The sequence below is a fragment of the Pseudophryne corroboree genome, chromosome 3 (assembly GCF_028390025.1).
Source record: "Pseudophryne corroboree isolate aPseCor3 chromosome 3, aPseCor3.hap2, whole genome shotgun sequence".
In the NCBI taxonomy this organism is placed as follows: Eukaryota; Metazoa; Chordata; class Amphibia; order Anura; family Myobatrachidae; genus Pseudophryne; species Pseudophryne corroboree.
Window position 1 is genome coordinate 32,909,070 of NC_086446.1, and position 23,076 is coordinate 32,932,145.

The following is a 23,076-nucleotide window of genomic DNA, read 5'->3' on the forward strand; positions in this document are numbered from 1 at the left end:
GGGGCGGGGGGGGTGGATGGGGAGGGTGGATTGTGGTGGGTGAAAGCATTCCACTTCTCCCCTTATAGCACAATAGCAGGCATGATGTTATTAACCCCCCCCCCCCCCCCCCCCCAACAATATCAGCCTTACTCCCAAGGTGGGGGGAGGGGGTGCGCTACAGGTGGTTCGGGGTGGGGGTGCAGGAGTGGATTAGTGCTGGCTGATGGTGGAGTGGCAACACAGATGGTGGGCGCAGGCAGAGCGGTGCGCAGGTGGCAGGCAGACTGCTCTGGGTGACTGAGGTGCCGCTGGCTTGGTAGTGAGGGCGGTTTGCGCTGTGGTGTGTGGCGCCTCCGTGAACGCTCTGTGCGGTCCTGTACGGCCCCTCCGTGAGCTGTAGTTGACGGGGCTGGTGAAGGGCGGTGGAAGTGAGGGAGCCTGGCTCCGTAAGTCAGTGTGTGGAGCGATGTGTGCGGCCGGGGTGTGGAGGGCATTTAGCCGTGATTGTATATCCATGGCGCGGCTGCACTGCAACAGATGGTTTGGGGGGGGGGGCTAGCGGTGGACTTGGTAGTGGGTGTGTGGCGCCGTGGTGGGTAAGGTGGGTGTTTGCAGGGGAGGGGTGGTGTGGGGTGAGGGTGTGTGGGTCTCCTTGCTTACCTGCCAGTGTGGGCCGTCAGTGAGAATGGTGTGTCTGCCTGGTGGTCCCTTCTGCTATGGTGTGTCATGTGGTGTGGTGACACAAAGAGGGCAGAGTCTGTGACTCCACCCAGTGTTAGAAATGCAGCCACAGAGTCACAGGGCTGATATATAGGTATTGTTCCATTAAATATCAAGCCATGTGTGTAGTACAGAGACAGGACTGCTTAAGGACACAGTGTGTGTGGGATGAAATTGTGCAGGGTCACATAAGTAATAATTCGGTGGTTGCGAGGATAGTCACCTATTGCGGCAACAAGTTATTATTGACACCAGATTCATGTATGATACTGTGGGCTGTTTGAACTGGTCTTCAGGTGGCTGCCCAGAGGTAAACAACTGTAATCCCATCACAAGATTAGATATTGCCCAGTGTTCGAACTGACCAATAACACAAAGAGAAACCTCCCTCTCCTGGACCAATAGCAGAAGACCCATCCCCAGATGTGTACCTTCTCCAATACACAGTATATAAGTACTTTCCCTTGACCAGGCAGCTCAGTGTTGCTGATTCTAAATAGGGATGACTGTCCTCTGAGCTAAGGGTGATGTATACTAGCTGTAACTATTCCTTATGTGGCTGTAGCTGTTTCTTATGTAACTAACTCTGTACCACTTACTTAGGCTTATATATATGTTATATGGAATAATGTACTGTACATATGTTATTTTGTATGCATACCTTGTAATATAAAAAAATAATAATAATTATATATATTTTATACGATTTTACTCACCGGTAAATCTATTTCTTGTAGTCCGTAGTGGATGCTGGAGACTCCGTAAGGACCATGGGGAATAGACGGGCTCCGCAGGAGACTGGGCACTCTAAGAAAGATTTAGGACTACCTGGTGTGCACTGGCTCCTCCCCCTATGACCCTCCTCCAAGCCTCAGTTAGGACACTGTGCCCGGAAGAGCTGACACAATAAGGAAGGATTTTGAATCCCGGGTAAGACTCATACCAGCCACACCAAGTAACTCGTGATAGGAACCCCGGTTAACAGTATGATAACAAAAAAGGAGCCTCTGAAGAGATGGCTCGCAATAACAACCCGAATTTTGTAACAATAACTATTTACAAGTATTGCAGACAATCCGCACTTGGGATGGGCGCCCAGCATCCACTACGGACTACGAGAAATAGATTTACCGGTGAGTAAAATCTTATTTTCTGTGACGTCCTAGTGGATGCTGGGGACTCCGTAAGGACCATGAGGATTATACCAAAGCTCCCAAATGGGCGGGAGAGTGCGGATGACTCTGCAGCACCGAATGAGAGAACTCCAGGTCCTCCTCAGCCAGGGTATCAAATTTATAGAATTTTGCAAACGTGTTTGCCCCTGACCAAGTAGCAGCTCGGCAAAGTTGTAAAGCCGAGACCCCTCGGGCAGCAGCCCAAGATGAGCCCACCTTCCTTGTGGAATGGGCTTTTACTGATTTAGGGTGCGGTAATCCAACCGCAGAATGCGCCAGCTGAATAGTACTACAAATCCAGCGCGCATTAGTCTGCTTAGAAGCAGGAGCACCCATCTTGTTGGGTGCATACAAGATAAACAGCGAGTCAGTCTTCCTGACTCCAGCCGACCTGGAAACATATTTTCAGGGCCCTGACTACATCCAGAAACTTGGACTCCTCCAAGTCCCTAGTAGCCGCAGGCACCACAATAGGTTGGTTCAAGTGAAAAGCTGAGACCACCTTCGGGAGAAATTGAGGCCGCGTCCTCAATTCAGCCCTATCCATATGGAAAATCAGATAGGGGCTTTTACAGGACAAAGCCGCCAATTCTGACACACGTCTGGCCGAAGCCAGAGCCAATAGCATGACCACTTTCCACGTGAGATATTTTAAATCCACAGTCTTAAGTGGCTCAAACCAATGTGATTTTAGAAACTCCAAGACCACATTGAGATCCAAGGTGCCACTGGGGGCACAAAAGGAGGCTGAATATGCAGAACTCCCTTGACAAAAGTCTGAACTTCAGGCAGTGAAGCCAGTTCTTTCTGGAAGAAAATCGATAGGGCCGAAATCTGGACTTTAATGGACCCCAATTTGAGGCCCAAAGTCACACCTGCTTGCAGGAAAAGTAGGAAACGACCCAGTTGAAATTCCTCCGTTGGGGCCTTTCTGGCCTCACACCAAGCAACATACTTCCGCCAAATGCGGTGATAATGCTTTGCGGGGACATCCTTCCTGGCCTTAATCAGGGTAGGGATGACTTCCTCCGGAATGCCCTTTTCCTTCAGGATCCGGCGTTCAACCGCCATGCCGTCAAACGCAGCCGCGGTAAGTCTTGGAACAGACAAGGTCCCTGCTGCAGCAGGTCCTGTCTGAGCGGCAGAGGCCAAGGGTCCTCTGCGAGCATCTCTTGAAGTTCCGGGTACCAGGCTCTTCTTGGCCAATCTGGAGCCACGAGAATAGTTCTCACTCCTCGCCTTCTTATTATTCTCAGTACCTTGGGTATGAGAGGCAGAGGAGGAAAAACATAAACCGACTAGTACACCCATGGTGTCACTAGAGCCTCCACAGCGATCGCCTGAGGGTCTCTTGACCTGGCGCAATACCGTTTTAGCTTTTTGTTGAGGCGGGACGCCATCGTGTCCACCTGTGGTTTTTCCCAACGGTTTACCAGCATCTGGAAGACTTCTGGATGACGTCCCCATTCTTCCGGGTGGAGGTCGTGCCTTCTGAGGAAGTCTGCTTCCCAGTTGTCCACTCCCGGAATGAATACTGCTGTCAATGCTAGCACATGATTCTCTGCCCATTGGAGAATTCTTGTGGCTCCTGCTTCTTGTGCCGCCCTGTCTGTTTACATGGGCGACTGCCGTGATGTTGTCTGACTGTATCAGCACCGGCCGGTTCTGAAGTAGGGGTCTTGCTTGACTTAGGGCATTGTAAATGGCCCTTAGCTCCAGAATATTTATGTGCAGCGATATCTCCTGAGCTGACCACAGCCTCTGGAAATTTCTTCCCTGTGTGACTGCCCCCCAGCCCCGAAGGCTGGTATCCGTGGTCACCAGGACCCAGTCCTGTATTCCGAATCTGCGGCCCTCTAGTAGATGAGCCGTCTGCAGCCACCACAGCAGCGACACCCTGGTCCTTGCCGACAGGGTTATCCGCTGTTGCATCTGGAGATGGGACCCGGACCATTTGTCCAACAGGTCCCACTGGAACGTCCTTGCGTGGAACCGTCCGAATGGAATCGCCTCGTACGAGGATACCATTTTTCCCAGGACTCGTGTGCATTAATGTACCGACACCTGTCCTGGTTTTAGGATGTCTCTGACTAGAGATGACAATTCCTCAGCTTTTTCCACTGGAAGAAGCATTCTTTTGTGGTCTGTGTCCAGAATCATTCCCAGGAACAGAAGACGTGTCGTCGGGACCAGCTGTGACTTTGGAATATTGAGAATCCAGCCGTGCTGTTGTAGTACTTCCCGAGAAAGTGCTACCCCCACTACCAACTGTTCCTTGGACCTCGCCTTTATCAGGAGATCATCCAAGTACGGGATAATTAAAACTTCCTTCTTGCAAAGGAGTATCATCATTTCGGCCATTACCTTAGTAAAGACTCTCGGTGCCGTGGATAACCCAAACGGCAGCGTCTGGAACTGATAGTGACAGTCCTGTACCACAAATCTGAGGTACTCCTGGTGCGGAGGATAAATGGGGACATGCAGGTACGCATCCTTGATGTCCAGGGAGACCATGTAATCCCCCTCCTCCAGGCTCGCAATAACCGCCCTGAGTGATTCCATCTTGAACTTGAACCTTTTGATATAAGTGTTCAAGGCTTTTCAATTTAAGATGGGCCTCACCGAACCGTCCGGTTTCGGTACCACAAACAGTGTGGAATAGTAACCCTTTCCTTGTTGAAGGAGGGGTACCTTTACAATCACCTGCTGTGAATACAGTTTTGAATGTCCTCCAACACTGCCTCCCTGGCAGAGGGAGTTGCCGGTAAGGCAGACTTTAGGAAATGGCAGGGGGGGTCATCTGGAATTCCAGCCTGTACCCCTGAAGTACTACTTGAAGGACCCAGGGATCCACCTGTGAGCGAGCCCACTGTGCGCTGAAATTTTTGAGACGGGCCCCCACCGTATACTGTTCCGCCTGAGCACTTGCTGTGGACTTACCGGACGCAGGGGAGGACTTCTGCTCCTGGGAACTAGCTGTGTTTTGCAGCTTTTTCCCTCTATCTCTCAGCAGAAAGGAGGAGCCTCTAGCCCTCTTGCCTTTCTGGGGCCGAAAGGACTGTACCTGATAATACGGTGCTTTCTTTTGCTGCGGGGCAGCATGTGGCAAAAAGGTCGATTTCCCAGCAGTAGCTGTGGACACAAGGTCCGAAAGACCATCCCCAAACAGTTCCACCCCCTTATAGGGTAAAACTTCCATGTGCCGCTTTGAGTCGGCATCACCTGACCATTGCCTAGTCCATAACCCCCGTCTAGCGGCAATGGACATCGCGCTTACTCTTGATGCCAGCCGGCAAATATCCCTCTGTGCATCACGCATGTAAAAGACTGCGTCTTTTATATGCTCAAGCATCAGCAAAATATTGTCCCTATCCATGGTATGAATATTATCCAACAGGGAATCTGACCACGCAGCAGCAGCACTGCACATCCAAGCTGATGCAATCGCAGGTCGCAATATAATGCCTGAGTGTGTGTAAATAGCCTTTAGGGTATTTTCCTGCTTTCTATCAGCAGGTTCCTTCAGGGCGGCCGTATCCGAGACGGTAGTGCCACCTTCTTTGACAAGCGTGTCAGCACCTTGTCTACCCTAGGGGGTGTTTCCCAACGTGACCTATCATCTAGTGGGAAAGGGTACGCTGCCAATAATCGTTTTGAAATTATCAATTTCTTATCGGGGGGAAGTCCACGCTTCCTCACACCTCATTTAATTCGTCAGATGCAGGTAAAACTACAGGTAGTTTTTTCTCACCAAACATAATACCCTTTTTTGTGCTACCTGGGGTATTATCAGAAATGTGTAAAACATTTTTCATTGCCTCAATCATGTAACGGGTGGACCTATTGGAGGGTACACTAGTCTCATCACCGTCGACACTGGAGTCGGTATCCGTGTCGACGTCTGTATCTGTCACCTGAGGTAGCCAGCGTTTTAAAGCCCCTGATGACATTTGAGACGCTGGAACAGGCACAAGCTGTGTAGCCGGCTGTCCTATGTCGTCAAACCTTTTGTGTAAGGAGTTGACACTTTCACGCAATTCCTTCCATAAGTCCAGCCACACCGGTGTCGACCCCTCAGGGGGTGACAACACATTCACAGGCATTTGCTCCGCCTCCACATCATTTTCCTCCTCATACATGTCGACACAGCAGTACCGACACCCAGCAGACACACAGGGAATGGTCTTACAGAGGACAGGACCCCACAAAGCCCTTTGGGGAGACAGAGGGAGAGTATGCCAGCACACACCAGAGCGCTATATATCACAGGGATATCACCTATAAAAGTGTGTTTTCCCCTTATAGCTATAAATATATACATACATACATACAGCGCCTAATTTGTGCACCCCCTCTCTTTTTTACCCTTTTCTGTAGTGCAGGACTGCAGGGGAGAGCCAGTGGGCTTCCTTCCAGTGGAGCTGTGAGGGAAAAATGGCGGCCCTGCCCCTTTTTTCGGTGGGCTTTCTCCCGCTATATTAATGTATCTGGCAGTGGTTAATATACACCTATATAGCCCCTGGAGCTATATATGGTGTTAGTTTGCCAGCCAAGGTGTAAATATTGCTGCTCAGGGCGCCCCCCAGTGCCCTGCACCCATCAGTGACCGCAGTGTGTGGTGTGCATGAGGAGCAATGGCGCACAGCTGCAGTGCTGTGTGCTACCTTGGAGAAGACAGAAGTCTTCAGCTGCCGATTTTCTGGACCTCTTCTTGCTTCTGGCTCTGTAAGGGGGACATCGGCGCGGCTCCGGGAACGGACGACGAGATCGGTGCCTGTGTTCGAATCCTCTGGAGCTAATGGTGTCCAGTAGCCTAAGAAGCCCAAGCTACCACCACTTAAGTAGGGTCGCTTCTTCTCCCCTTAGTCCCTCGATGCAGTAAGCCTGTTGCCAGCAGGTCTCACTGAAAATAAAAAACCTAACAAACACTTTCTTTCTAGGAGCTCAGGAGAAGATAGATAGATAGAGAAAGAGAGAGAAAGATGTATCTGAGCGTTGGACCTCAGTAAACCATGTGTGGGTCATAGTGCTGTGACATTTAGCGCACTATTATCGTATATTGTAATAAGACAAAACTTGCCTCCGCAGTATATAAATAACACTGGTATGTAAAGGCTTATTTAAAATAATGGAATTTCACACTCCTCATACCACTCACCCAGTAACCTCCTAATACCACTCACCTGGTATCCTAATGCCCCCTCATACCTCTCACATGCTAGCCTCCTAATGTCTCCTCATATCTCTCACCTCGTACCTTCCTAATGCCTCATGCCACTCACCTGATATCCTCCTAATACCTCCTCATACCACTCACCTGAATACTTCTAGGTTTGGGATGGAATCTCAGGGGCCGGGATGACGGAGGTCAGAATACAGACACCGGGATCCCGGCTGTTGGCAGCAGGGCGAGTGCTACAAAGCCCCTTGTGGGCTCGTTGGCTCGCCACAGGTTCTATTCCCATGCTATGGGTGTCATAGACACCCACGAGTGGGAATAGCTCTGGCGTCACTGCTGGTATTCTCGGTGGTAAGAATCCCAGCATTGGTATTCTGACCTCCAGGAGCCTGACTACATCCCGTATACATGTTGGTTGAAAATTCAAAAGACCAGGTTCTGGGATACAATGTGTTAAATAAGGAGACTGACACCGGACATTTCAAAAAGGATATGCATTTATTTATCCAAGTTACAACAATGAAAACCTACAAATAATTACACATTATATTCAGTTACAATAATAGCAAGAACCAATACTCCGCTTGTTTTACGATCTGCCCCAGATGATGGTCATCGATTAAGTAAGCTAAATAATGTAGTCCAGTTGTCTTCAGGGTCCCTCTTTAATAACTAAATTATTAAAATGTAGTGGGTTTGTGGTAGACTGGATCCGCTGCAGACAGAACCAGCTTCAATCGGAACCGATCTATGTAATCTCTAAGCTTTATAGTATTACTGTGACGATACGCTAACATTGTCTTAACAGATATTACATTCAGGGTCTGTGAAGCTGGATGCAGTAATCATTCACATAAGAAAATTTCTTAGACTTGTCAAGTTTCCCCTTTCACCCACTTATGAACACAATACCCCAAACATCTTACTAGACAGTCTCCATCTGAGATACTGATAATAGGAACATATATTATAATCAACCAGCCTAAAAGCTGTGTACACTCCCCACTCCGTATGGGGGTCATTCAGACTTGATCGCTCGCTAATGTCTTTTGCACCGCTGCGATCAGGTCAGAACTGCGCATGCGCATGCACCGCAATGCGCAGACTTGTCGCACAGGTACAAAGCAGATTGCTGCCCAGCCGTGGATTGTACGAAGAATCTGTTCGCACAGGCGTTCACAAGGAAACTGACAGGCAGAGGGCATTTGTGGGTGTCAACTGACCGTTTTCTGGGAGTGGTTTGAAAAACGCAGGCGTGTCTATGTGTTTGCAGGGAGGGTGACTGACGTCAATTCTGACCCTGGACGGGCTGAAGTGAGCGCAGCGGCTAAGTCCTGGGTAACTTAGAAACTGCACAACATTTTTTTGGGACCGCTCGGCTGCACATGTGATCGCACAATTACACAGCTAAAATATACTCCCCTGTAGGCAGCGACTATCTGATCGCACAATTGCAAAAAATAGCTAGCGAGCGAGCAGGTCTGAATGAGGGCCTATGTCCTTCACACTAGTTCAAAGACAGCTGTGGAGCTAGATTTCTAACTGGTGCCGGTATGTCTGCAAAAGCACTTATTCTAATAAAAAGTACATATATAAAGTAATGACATAATAATACAGATACAAAATGGCATCAAAAATGTAGTTAAAAAAATATCACCCCATACAATATACAATATGTATGTTGCCACTTCAGCCACCAGCACTGCAGGTGGTGACAGCACTGTAACAGCCATGGGCCCCCAAGAAATGTCATCAGTATATGTGGGGGCCACAATTTTGGGTACTTTACAGTGTCCATACCACCTGCACATGTGGTGACCCTCCTCCTATACCTTAGGAGCGGGATGCACAAGGGGGAGACATGCCAGCTACCAGCGCTGACATAAAGCCCTAATTAGCAACATCCCATAATGACATGAAAAAGAGGGAAGAAAAAAAAATGGCTAAAATAAGCTCAAATGCTCTGTTGATCCTTTAAGACAGCCATGTCCAAACTGCAGCCCTCCAGCAGGAACGGTCTACAGGAGAGACACCTACTTGCATCCATGAGATTAGAGTGCTGCGTCTGAGGACGCAGCATCTAATCACCATTGTGACTCGCGATGGTAGACCTTGGTGACTCCAGACAGCCAAGTCCAGTAATTCTGCATCTGACAATGCAAACACGAAGGTTTACATACAAATCCATATCAGGCCATCAGAACATGGAAATGGTTACACACCTGTGGAACATCTCATGTGTAACAAGAGCTGATTTCTGTACAGTATATCTATTCAATTTCATGATTGGGAAAAGCAAAACATTGGAGGTGAGTAAATCTGGGATAAGCAACATATTGGTCATGTCATACATTCATACTAGTTACATTTACCCTATTTCAAATTCAATATACTTTCTAGATTTAACCTGACACCAGGATATGATATAAATCACTATCTGTAGTATATGCAATGTACATCCTGGTTCTATTTCCAAACAGGGATGGACTACAAGACAGTCACTCTATAGAGACACATAACAAGGACTTCCAGAACCTGCTAAAATACATATATTGTTCCAAAGGTGGCCGTTATTGCTATGATAAGTGGTGGAAGACACAGAAAAAGATGCAAATAGAGATTCTCATTGGTTAGAAATGCTATATTACTACACAGAAAAATAGACTTTATTCTACAGGAAATTTCCAGACAAGGGTTCCTGCACAAACCATGTTCAGAAGAGTCTCATCACCAGATATCTGTCACATACCAACTTCACAGCAGATAGACATTATAGGTAATACATTACAGAATATAGGTCTTGGCACAAGACTGGTCACCCAGCTTGGATATATGTGTAAATCAGTGGAGACACAAGAAAGCAGTTCAGGGTGAAATATATCAGTTCATTCTTCATGCCTCCAACATATATACAACCAGACAGTGGCTAATTACAAGAAGAGTCTGCCCAGTTTATACAGTACAATCTGACATCCACCAACCTGCAGCAGACCAATAAAGCTCTGTACGATGCCTTTGATTCATGCTTTCAAAAGATCAATTACCTCTTCCGTCAGACCATCAGTAAAGATGTATCGGTGCTGCTCTGCCAAGCAGCCTTCATTTTTACATGTATAATATGTCGAGTCTATCGTACAGTTGCAATGTGCAGTGTGAACGCATACGTGTAATGTATGGTACGTTCTTCTGTGAGTTTTCACGTTACTTAGATCATTGAATGAACATTTATCATCATCATCATATCTGCAGGTACTGTAGAGCGACAAAAGATCCCTTGCAGTAACAGGATTGTAGTCAGCTGTTAGAAGTGGCAAATCCAGATTTCCTGAATTGTGTCCACAGGGCTGATACCCAACCAGTCTTGTCCTGGCCTAGCACCAAGACCTATCTCAGCTGCTGACTGCATTTACTATTTGCTGGAGTGTATCCCATCCACTTATTTCATCATGGAGAATATGGACCATAATGCTTACAGAACCCCACAGGTGTGCAAATTCTGTGTCCACACACACTTATCTGACCATCTGCAACGAGTATGCCAGAAAATAGATCGCAGGCAAATCAGTCTTCGACAAAGGGGGAGGGGAAAGGAAATTATATACATATACACACACACACACACACACACACACACACACACACACACCAAATGTAATCTGACACCTGTGACAAGCCAAGAAATCCACCATGTTACGGAATCCTCTCTGCCATCTAGGTGTGTAGCTGATTTGGTGAGGAACATTGCAAGGTATATGGGACACTCAGAAAGGGGTGGTCTTCTGTATGCCGGCGGTCGGGCTCGCGGCGCTCAGTATACCGGCGCCGGGAGCCCGACCGCCGGCATACCGACACTTATTTTCCCTCGTGGGGGTCCACGACCCCCATAGAGGGAGAATAAAATAGTGTGGCGCGCTTAGCGCGCCACCGTGCCCGTAGCGTGGCGAGCGCAGCAAGCGGCTCATTTGCGCTCGCCACACTGTCGGTCAGCCGGCGGTCGGGCTCCCGGCGCCAGTATGCTGGTCGCCGGGAGCCCAACCGCCGGCCAGCCATAGTGAACCCTCAGAAAGCACAGCGCAGAAGTTCTACAGAGAAGAAGAAAAAAAACCCACAATCTGGTGATGGAATCTAGGATGGTAAACAGAGAAACAACCTGCCACCTACAGGTTGAATAATTTAAACAATCTGGTGATGGAATCTTGTCTAACAACCAACCTGGGATCTGAGGAACAACCTCAGCCATCAACATACAGGTAAATACTGAAATGCTGCATCTGGTTTATTCTGCCCTGGCCTCCCGCCACCCCCTCTGGTAACAAACTTATTGTGATGCAACCATTAATGCCTGTGGTTTACAAGCAGATGACTTCATTAGAAGTTCTCAGAATTGAGAGTTCCTTACAGGAAGATGCAAAACTTGGCTCATTTAAGAAATAAATGCATTTCTTTTTGATATTCCTATTGAAATACCCCCTCCACCTGTACAGAGAATCTCAATCACTTAAAGAGTGCCTGCAACTTCCCAAAGGAGGTCGTTATTGCTATAAGTAGTGGCGGAAGACATAGAAAGATGCAAATAGTGGGTATCATTGGTAAGAAATTGTATATTACATAGCAAAATAAACTAACGGGTTTCCCCAAATAAGCAAATTCAGTTTATGGATTTATTTTCTTCACACCTGTAGAATATTGGCTGTAGTTTGTACTATGTGTTTCATAGTCATGCTCTTCAATTTGCTTTAGGATTTTCTTTTATAGCCAAGTTGACAGACATGTCGCACATTCTTGGGATATTTTGTGTCCATCCTTGACGTTCAACATAGTCAACTGGAAACCACAGCAACCAAGAAATAATGAGGAAATAGAACAAAATCAAAAAAATAATCCAACATTAAAGCCCTCATGTTTTCTCCTTTCTGATATGGTCACTTCTACATATAAACATTGTCCTTTTGCTTTTCCAGAGATTGTAGCAGTGAGAAAGAAGGACCAGGGATGAGTGTGAAGATGGTGAGGAAGTACCACAATCTCCAAGAAACATATTTTCAACATTCCTATTGAAATATCCCCTAACATTTTTTTCTTTCAGTGGTTTGATGTCCATTTCCAGGTCCATGTTCTCCCAAAACAATGCACAGGAACGTATATATTTTTCATCTCAACGGGTGAAATAAATAATGCTGCCAATCAAGTTTCCTCCAAAAGTGAGTGAAGATGACTTGCGTTTAACATAGAACTACAGTATATCTATTCAATGTCATGATTTTGACAAGCAAAACATTGGGGGTGAGCAAATCTGGGATTAGCAAGAAGTCCCCTCAATTGTAAACATGCAAATATATCAGGTAAATGGGAGTTTCAAAAACAAGATATGTAATTTTAAAGATGCTGTGATTATGGTTGAAGCGGTTTCTTTAGAAGATCACGATGCTGACATTTGGCTGTATGCTGAACTGTATCTCACATTCACCGTGACTGATGAATTGCGTGGCGGCAGCCGACACAAATCTAACTGGTTGATCCTGCCAGTAGCATACACTTGTCTCAAAGATTTAGCCATGCACGTGCAAGTATACACGGCCGGTACAGTGAAACTGTGAATGGCGCCAAAGTACTCCGGGTGTCCTAGTGAAGAACCAGTGTCTTTACTCCATACAAGAAACCAAGATCCAAGAAGTCAGGTCAATCTTAAACTGGACGTCATTTTGTGGTGCTGCAAACAGAAAAAATAAAATAAAAACACTTTGTATCAATGATATGTAAATAAACATAAGTAAGAATTACACGGACCTGTTGTAGGCCGTTCTCAGTTGTAGAAGGGTTTGCAGAGACAAAAGACAGTTTTCCTGGGACACATGGGTGTGGTATGGAAGGTAGGTAGTAACTAGGTTGACAGTGTCTAGGTCGACCACTATTGGTTGACAGGGTCTCTACGTTGACATATTCTGGGTCTACATGTCAAAAGGTCGACATGACTTCCATAGAGACCGGAATCCCCAATTAGTGCACGGCTCGCGGCTTTGGACACGGTGCCTCGTTCCACCCAGCACAGATTACCATTCCCAATTGTAGTCGACGTGGATCGTTAAGTATGAAGGTTAACATTTTTATTTATTTTTTATTTAAAAAAAAAAAAAGTGAAACTCATGTTGACATTTAGACCTGTCGACCTAGAACAGGTCAACTTAGAGACCCTGTCGACCAATAGTGGTTGACCTAGGTACTGTCGACTGGAGACCGGATCCTGGACACTTACGGTTAGATGTCATTATTGGGACTGGCGTTCATTGCAATGGCTAATTAAGGGTTACTGCAAGTGACATTAGGCATAATCAGACACTGGTGAAAATATGTAAAACAGAGATACTTAGGGGCCCTTTCACACATTAGCCTTGGGGCCCACAATAGGCCTAGTTCTACCTCTGCTCTTTGTAATCTACTATATAAAAGCAAAAATTAGTCCATTTGTCTTTCTATATAAATCCACAGTATACAAGCGCAGAATGTGAAACTTTATATACGAGCGTATTAAAACATGACCGAGGCAACTAAAACAATTAGAAATCCCTTGTACCCCCAGGAGGGGAGACAGCAGCACAGAGTATATCAGGAGACATCATAACTCCGGAATTGCTGGAGCAATGTACTCAAGCCTTGGTACACATATGCCTTACAGTCTGGGTACAATCACTGTGGGTAGGGGAGACACCCCTAGGGGTGAGGCAGCAGCACAGAGTATGTCAGCAGACAGCATAACTGTGGAAAGCCTAGAGCAATTTGCACCAAACTTAGTACACATCTGACTTACGCTCTGGAAACAAACACTGTGGGGCTTAGACACCCCTAGGGGTGGGACAGCAGCATAGACTATATCATGACATGCATAGGTCAGTGATGACAGGGCTGCATGTGACAGGGCCAGTGACATGCGAGGAGGGGAATGGAGGTAGCACAAACCCACACACAGAGTTATATAGTGGAAGTATTACAGTCCCCCAGCAGCACAGAGTATATCAGGAGATACATAATGTGCAATATAAGAAACTGTAAAAAACAAACCTTTAATTTCACAGGAACACTGACATGTGAGGAGGGGAATGTAGGCAACAGGAAGCCAGATTAAACCCGGCTATCTACCTGGGTAGGACACGGGAATGAGCCGGGTAGGGTTGTAGTGTAAACGGGAGCCGTGTCGATGTGTCACGGCTCCAGTTTACACTGTATGGATGGGCGGCGCTGGGAGATCATGTGATCTCCCTGCGCCGCCCCTGCCGCGTCACTAGAAGCGTCACCAACCCGGCATATGCCGGGTTGTGACTGCTGATGGGAAAGGGACAGAGCACGGGTCACAGCAGGGGGCAGCTCATGTGTCAGGCACCTGGCTGCGGCCCGTGCTCGTAGGTGGAAAAGGGGTATAAGTTATATAGTGAGAGGAGCAGGGTCCCCAGCAGCCCAGAGTATATCAGGAGATACATAGTGTGCTGTATAAGAAACTGTAAAAAAAATAAAAAAAAATTGTTCTTCATTTCACAGGGGCAGTGACATGATGTGAGGAGGGGAATGGAGACAACAGGAAGCCACAGACAGATGTATAGTGGGAAGAGCAGCGTCCCCTTGGAGGGGGGGGGGGGGGGGGGGGGACCAAAAAGGAGTCCGGCCACTACATAAAGTGTGTCAGGGAAGAAAGATATGCCTATGTACTAGACCTCCAACTAACGTAAAATTAACGAACTATCATTCTAATTTACCATAATCATCCCATAGCAAATCACAGGTATTCAGCCATCAATGTTACTTATACTGTGTGTTTAATATTTACATTTATTTTTGGAAACAGACATTCTTAAAATCTTGGGCAATGCCGGGTACTCCAGCTAGTGTGGCATACAATGAAGTGGAGGGCTTTATAATGTGACATCATATGACTTATGGCACTGTCATAATATGACAAACATCTGCTTATTGCCCAGTGAGTCAAAGAGGGCACACCAAAAATGGCCGACTGCTGCGCCTGCTGAACACTCCTGGAAGGCTGTCCACAATTACACCTCTGCCAGGTGCCAACTACAGCGCTTGCTGTCTCTTGTGCCAAGCGTAGGACCTATTTCAGATAAATAACAGGTCCAATATAAACCTCCTGACCTTAATACATATGGATTACTGATGAAGTCACCTGTGCTCAAGCATGAATATCACTAAAACCTGGACTGTTAGTGTGCCTTGAGAACTGAGGTTGTGAAAGCCTGTATACTCTAAGCAAAGGTTTCTTAAACGCAGTCCTCAGGACCCCAACTAGGTCACCTCATTACTTATAACACATCTGAAAATATCCATAAGTTAAACTAATTATTTAATTTGCAGGTATATGCCTCCCTCCCTGTATATTATATCACTGTTACACCTCCCATACTGTAATACACACCAATGTAATCCCTGAGCTGTATTATACTATTATGCATTCATATTATATAATACACAGCTCCCCCACCCTACTACCATATACATTTTATTATACACAACCCCACTCCCCTCATTTTACACCCAGTACCAGTAACAGGATCAGTGACATAATGGGAGGACATACATACCTCTTGTAACTTTGTATCCTTAATACTCTTTCATGGCAGGACCCTGATGTATATAAGATTTTGTTCTGTTCCTCCTGAATGACACGTCGGGCACTGTGGAAGCTTTTTATAGACACACTTATGAGACATGTGACCCAATCACAAATCACAACACCTGATGCGTCACTGCAGGTATCTGGTCTGCATGCTAATTGTTATGTTAAGCTCTAATTAGCCCTATTGTGTATACACCCCACCCCCTCACTATTTTATTACTTTGCTTTGTGCTTACTGACAAGCTATATTTAATATGAAAAGTAAGACCTTACAAATGCCCTAAAATCATACCTCCCTACATGACCCTCTCCAGGAGGGACACAATGCTCTGCTTCTAGACTTTTCTCTTAACGTATGATTGCCATCACCTGTGCTGAACAGGCTAATGCAGGCACTCCCAACCATGGTCCTCCAGGCACACCAACAGTGCAGGATTAAGTGATATCCAGGCTGCAGCACAGATGGTTAAATCAAAATAACTGAGGTATTAAGTTACCTGTGCTGAAGCCTGGATATCACAAAAACCTGCACTGTTGGTGTGCCTTGGGGATCGTGGTTGGGAATGCCTGGGCTAATGGATAAGAAAGGGGTTACAAAACCAGACTTGTTTCATATGAAACATCATTGCTCTGTTATAGCTGGCCGGGCAATCTGCAGAAATCCAGCATTTTGAATTTTACATTTTCATATGACAAAAAAAATAATATATAAACATCGCAGAGATCACAGGGATTTCCAAGTGGCCACATTTTGACAATTACTGTATAAATATGAACTGATTTTAAGCAGGTCAGAGTGCACTTGAAGCAGGGTAATAAGTCCCGGGCTCTCCCACCTGCGCACGCTCTGGTGTTAGCCACTGGGTCTCGCTCAATAATGTCACCTGGTATTCCTCTATAGTCCTCTCCAGCAGTGCAGTAGACTGTGGCATTGTGCCAAAGTCTACTGTATGTCGTGGCGTGCAGTGAGGTCAGTGGCTGGGGAGGCACAAGCAGCTTACAATCCCCCCCACAATAGAGTGTAGCCCCTCCCCTACATTGGTGAAACCAGCACCGGGCAGAACCAGCCAGGGGAGATAATGCCATAGCAGGGGAGACACTCGGTATGGTGTCCCCCTGCCATAGCATTAATCTGTCAGCCCAGGGCTGGAATTCCTCAGAAGTGGGGACCCCAAAAAATAAAAATGGGGTCCCCCTCCCAAGCAATAACCAGCACCGGGCTGATAGCCCCGTGCCATGCCCCGCACCCCTGGTGGCGGTGGGTGCGGGGTTCATTGTTAATATTGTTCTTTACAGGTGGCCTACAGGTCCCAGCAAGCCTGACCCAGCATGCTGGCACTTGGAGAACCACAAGTGCAAGCATGCCCAGACATAAAGGACCTGCTGGTACCTGTGGTCCACCTGTAAAGAAAAGTAATATTGTTCTTTACAGGTGGCCTACAGGTCCCAGCACGCCTGCCCAAGCATACTGGCACTTGGAGAACCACAAGTGCCAGCATGCCCAGACATAAATGGCCTGCTGGCACCTGTTGTCCACTTGTAAAGAAAATATTAAAATAAAAACACCACACTGTCTTTAAAAAAGAGGTTTATTTGACAGGGTTTTCACCTGGGGGCGGTGGCCTTTAAGCTCTTTTGCATGGCCGCCACCTTCCCCAGGGATTCTAGCGTCTTCACCTGGGTGGGCGGCAGCTGCTAAGCTCTTTTGCATAGCCGCCGCCCATCCAGGACTTCCGGCATCTTCTGCCTTCGAGAGCTCTTCTCTGCTCCTTCTGCGCCGTCGGACTGACAGCCGCTCCCTCGCATTGACTTATATAAGTCAGCCAGAGGGGGCTGGGTGATGACGCGGTGAGCCATGATTGGCTCGCGGTGGCCATCTTGAATTTCAAAAATGACGCTGAGGCGCCATTTTTCAAGTTGGTACCACTCCACTGCCAGCTGACCAGGAGCGTACTACAGCGCCTAATTGGAAAATGTGACACGCGCACGCCCCACTTGTAGAAGAAATGTAGCCAAAATGGCGTTGTTGGTAAGTAAAAGTGAGGACGTAGTACTGGTACATGATTTGACAGTTCATGCATCACATGCCGTATCGGTCTTCAAAGTTCTGCCCGAACCCGGCATGTCCCATCAGCATGAGTTACAAAATGGGAGCGGTCACTGATGACACCAGTATATTACTGCATGTGCCTTGTAATGCACTAAGGGTGGAGGATGAGAATACAGGTGAAGGAAAATTTTGTATGGACGTTGATGTGCATGATAGTATGGAATATCTGAATCAGACTTTTACTACGAGACCAGACATAAAAGTGACAGCCTGTTAGTGAATGCAGACCTGATGTTATTTCTAGACTGACGGTAGTTACCACAGACGGACAGACTTATGCACAGGATATGCTGTTGTAGATGACCGAGGTATAATAAAAGCTGAATCCCTTGGACAGACCGCATGCAACACTGGTCGCTGAGCTGGTCTCACTGACCAGGGCATGCGAGTTGTCAGAAGATATGTCAGCCAATATATATACCGACTCTAGAGATGTTTTTGGAGTGATTCTCATGGTACTCTACATTGCAAACACACGCCAATTAAATTGAGATGCAAAATGTCGGTTCCCTACAGGAAAAGGAGGTCTGGAAGGCAAAGGGTTATGGCCAAGAGTCCTCCGGACTTTGGAGAGATGGACAAGGTAAACCAGTAGCCCCCAGAGAATACCTCCTAGCTGAGACGGCACATGGTCTGACTCACCTAGGGTAAGGAAGGTATGTGCAAATTGGTAAGAGCATACTGGAGTGCGACAGGGTTCTCTTCTCAGAGAGCAGGAAAAGCAATGACCTGTCTTACTTGCATGAGGAAGAACATTTGGTAAGGTAGTACCAACAGAGCCATCCCATTTTCCTCCTGCAGATGGACCTTTTCAGATAATACAAATCGACTTCGTACAGCTAACACCCTGTAGGAATTTAAAAATGTATTGGTATATGCACTGGATGTATTTTCACATTTGGTAGAAACATTTCCAGATGCCACTGGCAATACTGTTTTAACTGTAAAGAAAATCATGCAAGAATTTGGTTGTAGCTATGGTATCCCTAGGATTAGGAGCAAAGGGATAGCTGAAACTGGACTATTGTGGTCATAGACACTGCCACTAGTGATACGTAGCATCAGAACACTCCCAGATCCCTACTTAACTAACCACCCTCTTTGAAATTTTTGTTTTGTTTTTTTGCAAGACAGCCTCATGTCATGATCAATCCGCACCATGGTCTGAAATACACCAATGAGGTGACAGTACAGTACCTTATCAAGATGAGTCAGCATTTGAGAACTTAGCAAAAGAACTTAAAACTGTTGATTCCTGGTATGCCAACTACTAACTGTCTTGATTGTGAACCAAGAGACTGTGTGATTATTCTTACGCTCAGGTTGCTTAATAGACAGGTGGGATGGACCATACCAAGTTTTGTTGACAGCACGATTTCAGTGAAAGTAGCCGAGATAGAGACTTGAGGCCCACACTTCCTATTGCAAGAAAGTCGCTAGTCCGGAAGGAACTCGTAAAGGGAGTGAAATCGCAGAAATATCACTCGAGAATCTGTTCCATGAAGATGGATAGGCGGCACTGTTGAACACTATCTGAGCATACTAAAGGATTAAAAAAAAAAACCAGACGTTGTAAGATGGATTTGCTATAAGCAAAATTAGTTTTGTTTTATCTTTTTCTTTTGACAAACCTTTTTTTCCAGGACATTCTATTTTTGTGAGGGTTCCTGAGGAGTCGAGTGTGGGACTGGAACTGGTTCTGGAGAAAGGAGTGATGTCTTTATAGGATCCCAGCAGAGCCGGCCCTAGGCATAGGTAAATGAGGCAACTGCCTAGGGCATCTGGCATGCCTAGGGGCACCAGCAGCTTATGCTGATTAAAATGATATGCAGCATGCCTATGGTGGTCATTCTGAGTTGTTCGCTCGTTGCCGATTTTGGCTATGCTGCGATTTGTTGCTAAATGCACATGTGCATGGTATGCAGAGCGCATGCGCTAAGTTATTTAACACAAAACTTAGTAGATTTGCTGGTGTTCATGCAACGCTTTTCAGTCGCACTGCTGATCGGTGAATGATTGACAGGAAAGGGGCGTTTCTGGGTGGTAACTGAGCGTTTTCCGGGAGTGTACTAAAAAACGCAGGCGTGTCAGGGAAAAACGCGGTAGTGTCTGGAGAAATGGGGGAGTGGCTGGATGGACGCAGGGAGTGTTTGTGATGTCAAACCAGGAACTAAACGGACTGAGCTGATCGCAATCTAGGAGTAGGTATGGAGCTACTCAGAAACTGCAAAGAATTATTTAGTAGCAGTTCTGCTAATCTTTCGTTCGCTATTCTGCTAAGCTAAAATACACTCCCAGAGGGCGGCGGCCTAGCGTTTGCAATGCTGCTAAAAGCAGCTAGCCAGTGAACAACTCAGAATAACCACCTATATTCTGTGTGTAGCATTTCGTATGCAGATACAGCCACAGTCGCACACAGTATATAGGCATGCCGCATATCATTTTATTCAGCAGAAGCTGTTTGTGCATCCTAGTCATACAGAAATGCAAATAAGATGCATTTTCATAAAAAAAAAGTGCCCAACATTAGGAGAGCTTTCAGCTGACTCACACAAGGTATCTCCTGCTGCATGGTGTATTGAGGCAAGATGTATGAGGACACATCTTTATCCAAGCAGAGGCAGAGGTCACAGTGTTAGCAGCCATGTAAGTGCTGTGTGCAGGTTGGTTGATTGTGCAATCGTGTTCGGCTTAATGTGCCTACACACTGGCCGACCCGCCGCTGAGCTGCCCGACGGCGGATACGGCCAACGAGCGACCCAGCGGTGGGGGGCAGTGATGGGGGGAGTGAAGTTTCTTCACTCCTCCCGTCACCCGGCTGCATTGAAGTGCAGGCAAATATGGACGAGATCGTCCATATTGGCCTGCATGTACAGCCGACGGGAGACCAGCGATGAACGAGCGCGGGGCCGCACATCGTTCATCGCTGGAGCCTCCACACTGAAAGATATGAACAAGATCTCGTTCATTTATGAACAGGATTGTTCATATCTTTCTAACAAATTGGCCAGTGTGTAGGGCCTATTAGAGGCATTATGTGTGTCATGTGTATAAATGCATTAATAATGTGTAGCAAATGTGTAAGGGACATTATGTGTATAAGGGCATTAATAAAGGTTGGAAGAATGTGTAAGGCACATTATGTTTATAAGGACATTAATAATGTGTGTCATATGTGTAAGGGGCATTACTGTGTGGTATTATGTGTATACATGCATTACTAATGTGTGGCATAATGTATATAAAGGGCACTACTTTGTGGTCCAATGTGAATAAAGAGCATTATAAAGTTGTGTAATGTGAATAAGGAGCAATTCAGTGTGGTGTAACGTATATATTGTAAAGTGTTACTAATGTGTGATGTAACGTGAATAAGGGACACTATTGCATAATAAAATGTGAATAAAGTTGCACCACTGTGTGGCATAATTTGAATTTAGGGTACTATTGTGTGCCCATGTGTCTTGCCAGCAAAAACACACCCCTCTTTGGGCTGGTTCCGGTATGAATATGGTCGACAGTCATAAGGTCGACCACTATTGGTCGACATTGACATGGTTGACACATGAAAACGGTTGACACATGAAAGGTCGACATGAAAAGGTCGACAGGAGTTTTTAAACTTTTTTTGGTGTCGTTTTTTGCGTAAAGTGACTGGGAACCCCAATTAGTGCACCGCTTCGCTCGCCATGCTTCGGGCATGGTGACTTCACTCCGATATTGCTTCGCTCGGCACAGATTACCGTTCCAATCGTAGTCCACGTGGATCGTAAAGTATGGAAAAGTTCCCCAAAAGAAAAAAAAGTTAAAAAACCCATGTCGACCTTTTCATGTGTCGACCATGTGTCCATGTCAATGTCAACCAATAGTGGTCGACCTAATGACTGTCGACCATAACATGGTCGACCATCTGAACGGATACCCTTTGGGCTGCGCACTGAATGTGCACACTGTTCCTATTTTAAATATAGGGGGTAGCAACACCAAAATGAGGACTGCTATGGCTAGGGGGTGATGGTGCTGGAAAAGGGGTACAGGGTAAGAGGCAGAAATAGCGGTGGGTCTATGGGGCACCAGACAAAATCTTGCCTAGGGCATTTTTATTGGTTAGGGCCAGCTCTGGATCCCAGGATCAGCCTATCACTTTGTTTAAAGCCAGAGTAAATCAAAGGTCTAGTAGTTACAGAGTTCGGAGGCAATGTGATAGGCTATTGTCTGAGGAATACTGTATTTTGTAGTTATTGGGACCCTATAATTGAAGATGAGTGCATCCAAAGATGTCAGTGTAGCAATAAGGCAGCATTTGACAGACATCTTTTGAGTGATTATCATTCATTAGTGGGTAAGGTTTTAAATTAAATGGAATGTTGGGTGTGCTCACAGGTACCTCTAAGACAAAATAATGCAGGATTAGTGCCATATTCTTTAAAGTTAGCCGAGTTACTTGAATTACCTAGGAGGGGGGGGGGGGGGGGGGACCGATGGACAAGGAATATAATATAACTAGACCCCCTAGTCTTAAAATCCACCAGTACCATATAGATAGATCCCTGGTATATTTACATCTCACCAATTTCAGGAAATTAGGAGGTAATCATGAACAATCAGACAATGGCCTATTCACACATAGCAGATAAAGAGCTAATACCAAGACTGTACAAAATATTGTTATACAGGTTGAGTATCCCTTATCCAAAATGCTTGGGACCAGAGGTATTTTGGATATGGGATTTTTCCGTATTTTGGAATAATTGCATACCATAATGAGATATAATGGTGATGGGACCTAAATCTAAGCACAGGATGCATTTATGTTACATATACACCTTATACACACAGCCTGTAGGTCATTTTAGCCAATATTTTTTATAACTTTGTGCATAAAACAAAGTGTGTCTACATTCACACAATTCATTTATGTTTCATATACACCTTATACACACAGCCTGAAGGTAATTTAATACAATATTTTTAATAACTTTGTGTATTAAACAAAGTTTGTGTACATTGGCCCTCATTCCGAGTTGATCGGTCGCAAGGCGAATTTAGCAGAGTTACACACGCTAAGCCTACGCCTACTGGGAGTGTATCTTAGCATCTTAAAATTGCGACCGAAGTATTCGCAATATTGCGATCACAAACTACTTAGCAGTTTTAGAGTAGCTCCACACTTACTCTGCCTGTGCGATCAGTTCAGTGCTTGTCGTTCCTGGTTTGACGTCACAAACACACCCAGCGTTCGCTCAGACACTCCCCCGTTTCTCCGGCCACTCCTGCGTTTTTTCCGGAA